The following is an 8,017-nucleotide window of genomic DNA, read 5'->3' as shown; positions in this document are numbered from 1 at the left end:
GCCGGCCGAACTTCAGCCCACCTCCACCCCTTCTCCACCTCCAGTTTACCAGCTCCCTCAAGCTTCCTTCCCCTCTTCGACCTCCACCACCAGTGTCCGGCACGGGGAAGACGCCTCTAATGCTCAACCTGAGCTTCTCGTCGAAGCGCATTGCTATTGTCGACACTCGCGTCTTCCGCCGAGGTCCGAGCGCCAAATATCTTATGTCATTCATGTCAAATAAAACCATTTAATTGCAGCTTCTCTTTGTCGTGAGTCTCTTCAGGTTGAAATTCCATTGCATTAAAAGAAGAGATCACAAAAAGGACAGTCCAGTTAAAAAAAAACCCAAACAAAGAATCCCTTTTAGCCGTTAGATTATAAAAAAAAATGGTGTATATATACACACAGAAGACAAAACGTATCTTACATTCCGAAACACTGATGAGTGGTGATGAAATAGATTTAACTTTTTTTCTTTCTGGTGCCAGTTTCTTGACATAAATGGCTCAGTCCTGCTTGTCTTTTGAGTCTTTTGAGTCTCCTGAGCAGGGCGGCGTGGTTGGAACTCCACAAGAAACCCAGTTTCTCATCAGACAATCTACAGTTCAGTTATAACATTCATCAAACAGTTGTGCCCTTTTTGAATTGGTCTTTGCATCAGTCCTGTGCGAGAGAATTCATCCAGAGTCATGTGTCTTCTAGGAGAAAACCACAAAGCACACATTATACAGAGCCTTCATGAACTTTAATTTTCACACACAAAGACCTGAAAGTGGAATTATTTTGGTGGAGGTTGATGGTATCTGCAGGACCTCACGTTACAAAAGAAGTAATGGTGCAGTGTAGCAGCTGCAATGAATGTGCAAAACCTTTCTCTATGCATGCTTCCTAATTTGTAATGCTAAGTTGTCTTGCCAGAAATTTGCCAAATGAGTAATTTTACTTTCTAAAGAACTGCTTTAACAGTTTACAGTTTCTATTGTGATTCAGATTTTAAAATACATCAAACTAATAGGAAGAAAAGGTTATTAAAAATTCAGGGAATGTGCCTTTGGTGAGACACCCTGTTTACTTTTAAGAGCCCTTCCACATTACTCCAGCTACTTAAAAGAAAGAAAACCACTCTGCTGCCATTGTTTATCTACACAGACTTTTAGTGAGGAAAAACTCATACTTTAAAAAAAATGCAAAGATGAGCTTTTCAGTCAAGAGATTTGGGGGGTGGGGGGTGGGGGGTTCAGACACACTGAGGTTGCTGTCTTTTTTGTACTATCATTTCATTTCCTTCAAAACCAAAAAACACCACTGAAGTTTCTTTTATTATTATTATTGTTGTTGTTGTTTTCTGAATCTGTCCTGCTTTATACTGACCTTGTTTCCATCTAACTAAAAACAACTTTGTCCTGAAATGTTTAATAACTGTGGAAAAACTAAACAGTATCAGAAAAATAATTTTTGGGGGGAAAACATTTTATCCAAGCTAAGCATGTTCTGTATTTTGATATGTTGTTTTTGTACATTTTCGCCACCTAGCGTTGTGGCATGGGTATTCTGCGATTTGTTAAAATTGTGTAGATACATAGTTTGTTTTTTTTTTTACAAAAAAGAAAAAAAAAAAACAGGTTAAAATAACAAATGATGTGAAAAGGTCCTAAAGAAAATGACAGATTTCTGCTTCAGTAACATTTTTAGCCAGGTCCCACACACCTAATTTTGGTGTGTGTATGAATTTAAACAACTTTAAATCAGCTTTGCAGATACTGTTCTTCCATCAGTCAGTGCTGTGGCACAAACATTAGCACAGGCTTGTCATGGGTACTGGATAACAAATCACTTTACAAGTGACAAAATCACATCAGAAATATCAAGGCAGGATTTAAGAAGCAAAGGTTTGGCTGTTAATTGGTAATTATTCCTCAGTTATTAACTATCTAACTGATAAATCATGTGTTTTTGCAGGAACAAAGTTCTTGCTGAAACTCAAACGCCTCCATCTTATAAACAAAAGCATTTTCTTCTGCATGCAGGTGGTTTGTAAAGGCAATCAAATCTGAGAACACAGAGAGCAGATAGAAAAATAATTTCAGAGATAAGTATGCCGGCCAGAATTATTCACCAATAAAAGCCATAGACACTGTGATGGTGCATTTCCTGAGGCTTTCGATCCCACCTTGTTCTCCTGCACAACAGATCTGATCCAATATACAAAAGTACCATTAGTATTATAATATTGCTCTATAAACACAACCATGGCACAACTCTTTGTTTTTGTTTCTTCCTCTAAAGCCAATCATAAGCAGCCAGTCACTGTGTTTCTCAGCTAGTCCAGTCATGATAAGATGCATAAAAATCCCTCTGCTGTTTGAAATTTTGCACATATTTAAAAAGCTGTAGACAAATAAAAAAAACACATGTAACATCCTCCATAAAAGTAAAAGTTTTATACTTGGTTCACCACAAAATATAAATTTACTAAAATTAACTTAACTCAGGACATTTATAAAAGCATGTATTGAAAATAAGAACATGTTTGCTAAAATTTGACATCAGAGATTATATGAGCCTAAAAGAGCTAATTGAACAGGCAAGAACTGAGGGTAATGTATCCCAGCCTTGATGTGAGCACACTGAGAAAGAATGAGGAGCTGAAACATTGGGGGGTATATTTGAGATGTAAACAACTGACACAATAAAGGTGTGGAAATTAGAAAACAAGAACCTGGTGTCGCAGGAGAGCAGAAAGTAAGACCAACTAATGCTGTTTTTTCATTGTCCAGTCTCAGCATGGCTTACTTTGACCCGACCAGTTTTACATTTACCCACCTTGATGTGTGTGGCTCATCATAGGTTGGCCAAAACTTAACACCAGCAGGTAAGTAAGTGAAATAGTCACAAAAAGTGTTACAAAACACTCACCATTCACTGCCACAGTTTCCAAAAATGCCATGGCTGAGTCAGGTCTAGGCCTAGGTTCCCCCAGTAGCTATGGTCTCCTGGGGTTGAAAGTCATGAAAGATGCTTGGCTCCCCTTTTAAATGTCTTTTAATACAAATGAAAAATATACTGAATTAGAGTGCATTGTGTCATGGAAGTGTACTGGGAAACTTAGGTACCAAGGAAACAGGTACAACGACTTAGGTACAACGGAGAGTATGTACAGGGGAACAATAGGGATACCAGGGAACATGAGGATCCAGGAACATTAGTACCGGGCAACACTGATTGGGTTGACCCGACTGAGTCAGAGCCGGTTAATATAGAATATTTAGTCTGAATTCTGTTGTCAGCCAACAAGCTCAGAAATGTCTCCACCCCCTCATAATACCATGGTGTTGGTTTACATGTTGCTTTTTTAAATGGATTTATAAAATATATATTTTAAAAAGAAAATAACTAAAACAAATGCTGCATTTGCAAAGTAGTAAAAAAATAAAACAATCAAAATAATTGCAATTACACAAAAATGAATAATCTTATAGGTACCAAACTATCAAGACACATCTAGACAAGTAACTATGACTATTATTTACCTAATTAAATAAATTTGCTGCAGGTGTTTCTTTTTTTCAGACATGAAAGTTTAAACCCTATTCTGTTTGTTGATTGTTTTTAAAAACTGCAATAAATGAGAAAAAGCTAAAAACTGTTCAGTTCAGTGACTAGGCCTATTTTAAATAAGTAAATTTTCTGATGTGGAGTAAGTGTTAGATTTAGCCGATGATATTAATCAGCTGTTCAATCATTTTATAAAGCTTCTGTAGAAATTAATATGAACAAACACACAGGCAATTTTTGGTAAATATAATGCACTGACTTTCTATCTTTTAAAGATTAAACAGCCGGATTTAAATTCTTTTAAAGAAAGAAAGAAAAGTTAGTTCCATGTTACAAACTTTAGAGTGATTATTTTCTGCAACATAGGTATTCATGAGGTAATAAACAGATTTTGCTCAAGAGCCACAATGTTTCAGTACTGAAGCTAAATTATAAAATTAGCTTGTCATTCTGTTGTTTGTCATGTTTTATTTTTCTAAGGTGTTAAACTTCTTGTGTTGTATATACTGTATATGTAATTTTTTTACTAAGAAGTTTTGCATGTGGCTTAGTTTGTGAATTATTGGACAAAAAACCTTAAATTCAAAAGACAAATGTTAAATATGACAAATGCTAAACAGAAGACCTGAATTAAAAACATTACAATTTAGACTTTGACAACATTACAACAACCAAGTAAAACATCAGACTGTAAAATGCAGTAATATGTAATTCTTTGTCAACTTGAAATAAACATGGAGGCTTTACTTTGCTCTTTGCTTCCCTGGTGCCCCAGGACAGATTTTGTTTTGCCAGTCTATATGCTGTCATGTCCTATTATTTAAAATCCATATTATGAGCCCTCAACAATAAACAGACCTTTCCAGTCAGCCAGGGTTTTTGATTGGTGCATTCCTGATCGTTTTAAAAACAGTCACGTCATTTCTACATTTCTTTATGTAGCCAATGACAGACTCTGCATTCTTGCCCACATCTGACTGTGTGCACCTAACCTCCTGAGACCCAACACATGTATTTTGTCCTTTATAGCGGACATTTTGTTCACCTTTACCTCCCTACTGTACTCTTTAGAGGACATCCTGGGCTTTCCAGTGATGTATCATGTGATAGGTTTGCCTGCCAGAAAGTCCCTTTTTTCCTACATCAAAATGGCTGGCCTACCGGCAACCACATTTTATGGAAAGAGGAGAGGTAAATCAAATATTTAACATCTTTTGCTATTTTTGTCATGGTACTTATAGATATTCTTGTTAATTAACATACCAGTAACAACATTTTGACCGATGAAAACAATTTAATAATTCCTCTTTTGAAATATCAGCCATTTTATAAATGTCAATCGTAGTGGACATCAGGACCATTTCAGTGTATTTAATGGCTCCGCATTGTTGTAGGAGAAAGAAGTGAAGCTGAAAGGATTCTATGTAAGATAATAGAGGGAGATTCTGATGTGGAACTGTCAGATGAAGAAATGGATGAGGATGAGTATCAGCCTGTGATACGGGAAGAGAGTGAAGAAGGAGAAAGAGAAGGTGCAGGAGAATCTGATGAAGGGACAGACTCAGAACCCGAGAGAGAGCAGGAAAGTCGCCGTGCTATGTGGGCCAGGACTAACTTGTATGTTTACCCAAATTCTCAATAGAAAAGTTCAAAATTAACTCCTTGTTACTGACTTAAATTTATTTGTGATTTTTTTTTTCTTCCATTGCAATAGATTCACACCTTTGCTTCCCAAGCTTCCTGTTTATCAAGATAACCCTAAAACACGTGAAACTTGGGAGTCCAATTCAATACTTTTCCCAGTACATTGATGACAAAGTGTTTGAAGATTTGGCAACTTTTACAAACCAAAAACAGCTGCAAACTGCAGGAGTGTCCCTAAATACTACTGCCCAAGAAATGAAGATTTTCTTTGGAATATTGATACACATGGCCTGTCGTGGCTTTCCCAGAGTCAAAATGTTCTGGGCTAAAAAAAACAAAGTACCAGTTATTAGCAGTAAAATGACAAGGGATAGGTTCTACAAACTGAGAAACTTACTCAAAATTGTCAATGATCTTGATGTAACTGAAGAGACAAATAAGTCAGACATTCTTTGGAGAGTCAGACCATTGCTTGTCCGTGTGAGGCAAGGTTGTCTCAGCCTCCCAAGGCATAGCAAAGTTTGCATCAATGAACAAATGATCCCTTTCACAGGCTGCTGTCCCATCAGACAGTATGTTCCTGGCAAACCAAGCCCTACTGGCCTAAAGGTGTTTGTCCTTGCCTCTCCAAATGGTTTGGTACTGGATTTCGAAGTGTATCAAGGAAAGAACACATTCAGGGGCCAAAGACTGGGAGTTGGAGCTGCTGCAGTCTTGCGACTAGTTGAGTCTGTTTCCCTAGGAACTTGTGTATTCTTTGATCGATACTTCACAACAATCGAGCTAATGGTTGCATTGCTGTCAAAGGGTCTTCCAGCAACTGGAACTATTATGAAGAACAGAGTACCAAAGCCATGCAAGCTACCAGAAGATAGGCAACTGCGAAAAGATTGAGGGGAACATCAGTGACAGTGGTACAAAGAGAGCCTGAGCTGGCAGTCACAAAGTGGTTTGACAATAAACCAGTGTTGATAGCTTCCACCATTTGTGGGAAAAATCCAGAGGACGTTTGCAGTCGATGGTCAAACAAAGAAAAAGCTCACATCCAGGTGAAACGGCCAGCAGTGATCAGAGAATACAATGACAACATGGGTGGCGTAGACGTGTGTGACCGAATGCTAAGCTTTTATCGTATGTCAACCAGGACCAAGAAATGGACATCACGTGTGATCACTCATTTCTTTGACGTTGCCGTCACAAATGCCTGGATCCAATACAAATCTGACAGTAAAGTGCTCAACCGGCCAGTTAAGAACACCCAGCAGTACCTTGACTTCAAGCTGCACCTGGCTGAGGAGCTGTTGGACAGTCTATCAGATGACATCATTGAAGACAGTGAACAAGAGTATCAGCCACCAAGGAAAACAAGGATTCCACAACCAGAGCTATCAGTGCGCAGACTTGGAGCCAGGCACATGCCAGAGATGATGGATATCAAGCATGCAGAAAGATGCAGGAATAAGAGCTGCAGTGGTAAAACATACATGAGGTGTACCAAATGCAAGATGTTTCTCTGCATTACCAAAAAGAAATTTGTTCATTTTCAGAATATTTGCATTTGGTTTTAATTTTAGACCTAAACCGTCCTGTTGTCCACTACAATGGACATGCTGTGAAATTAAAAAAAAAAATTGCTAAAAAAAATAAAATTGTAAAGGGTTCTTTTGGGCCTAAATAGATAGAAAATCACATATAAAAAGAAAATAGAAAGCCTTTTTTTTTCTTTGGTTCTCAGGAGTCTTGCAGTGCTGGTATTGCCTCCTGAGGCCACATTCTGACATGCATTGCAGTTGGTTTATTTTGCTTCACCCAAGGTTTGTATGCAGGAATGAGCATGACAGCCAGGTGATCAGAGCTGCTGAGATGTAGAAGGGGCACTGCTTTGTAACCGTGTCTGTTATTTGTATAAATGTGGTCTAATGTGTAGTTGCCTTTGGGTGCACAGTTCACATACTGGTAGAACTTTGGTAGCACAGATTTGAGACTTGCCTTGTTAAAGCCACTTGCAGCAATAAAGAGTCCTGGTGAGCCGCCTGCAGCTGGCTGACATTGCAATCGGGTTCGCTCATAGCCTCTTTCACATTGGCGCTCAGTGGTTCATAAGTTGCTACGATTACAACCGCTGACAACTCCCAGGACAGATAATGTGGTTAGCATTTGACAGTTTATTCAGACTAGCTGTTAGTTTGTCAGTCCTGTCAGAATTAAACTGTTTTGCCAATCTGAGATCATTTAAATGAATTATTCAGAACCTTTTCACAGAACCTCACTTCTAATTATTAAAAATATCTTTATTTTTTTTTCTTTAATGGTCAAAAAACAAAGTTGTAGAAGCAAACAGTGCAAGATGTTCTTATATAAACAAAAGCTAGTAAGAAAAAATGTACATATATATAATTTGACTCTACTTGCTTTTTGTTTTACTTAAAATGATCACTTTAATTATGATTATTTGAAAATAATTTGCATATTTTGCTGTGTTTATATTGGTTCATTTACACGTGCTATCCGTTTTCCCATTTGTTGTGGTGTTCTGTGAGTCTGCTTCCTGGTTGCTGGTTCCTGTTCTCCCATTGGCTGGCTGTACAATCACCTGCAGCTGCAGAGGATCAGGTTCATCAGAGTGGCTGTGTGGATCAGATCAGCACTGGAGCATCGCTTGCCCTGGGTAAAGCCTCGCAGCCTACACGTAATCTGAAACTTCTTGTGCTTACACATGTTTTTGTGTCCTTCATGTACTCCCAGAGTTACCTGCTCCTTGGAGCCCTGTCTGATCCGTATCACTGGCCACCGCCTGAAGAGGAATCTGAAAGCCACTCACCTGAGCCTGTCTGCC

The sequence above is a fragment of the Kryptolebias marmoratus genome, linkage group LG5 (assembly GCF_001649575.2).
Source record: "Kryptolebias marmoratus isolate JLee-2015 linkage group LG5, ASM164957v2, whole genome shotgun sequence".
NCBI lineage: Eukaryota > Metazoa > Chordata > Actinopteri > Cyprinodontiformes > Rivulidae > Kryptolebias > Kryptolebias marmoratus.
This window is presented reverse-complemented; position numbering follows the sequence as displayed.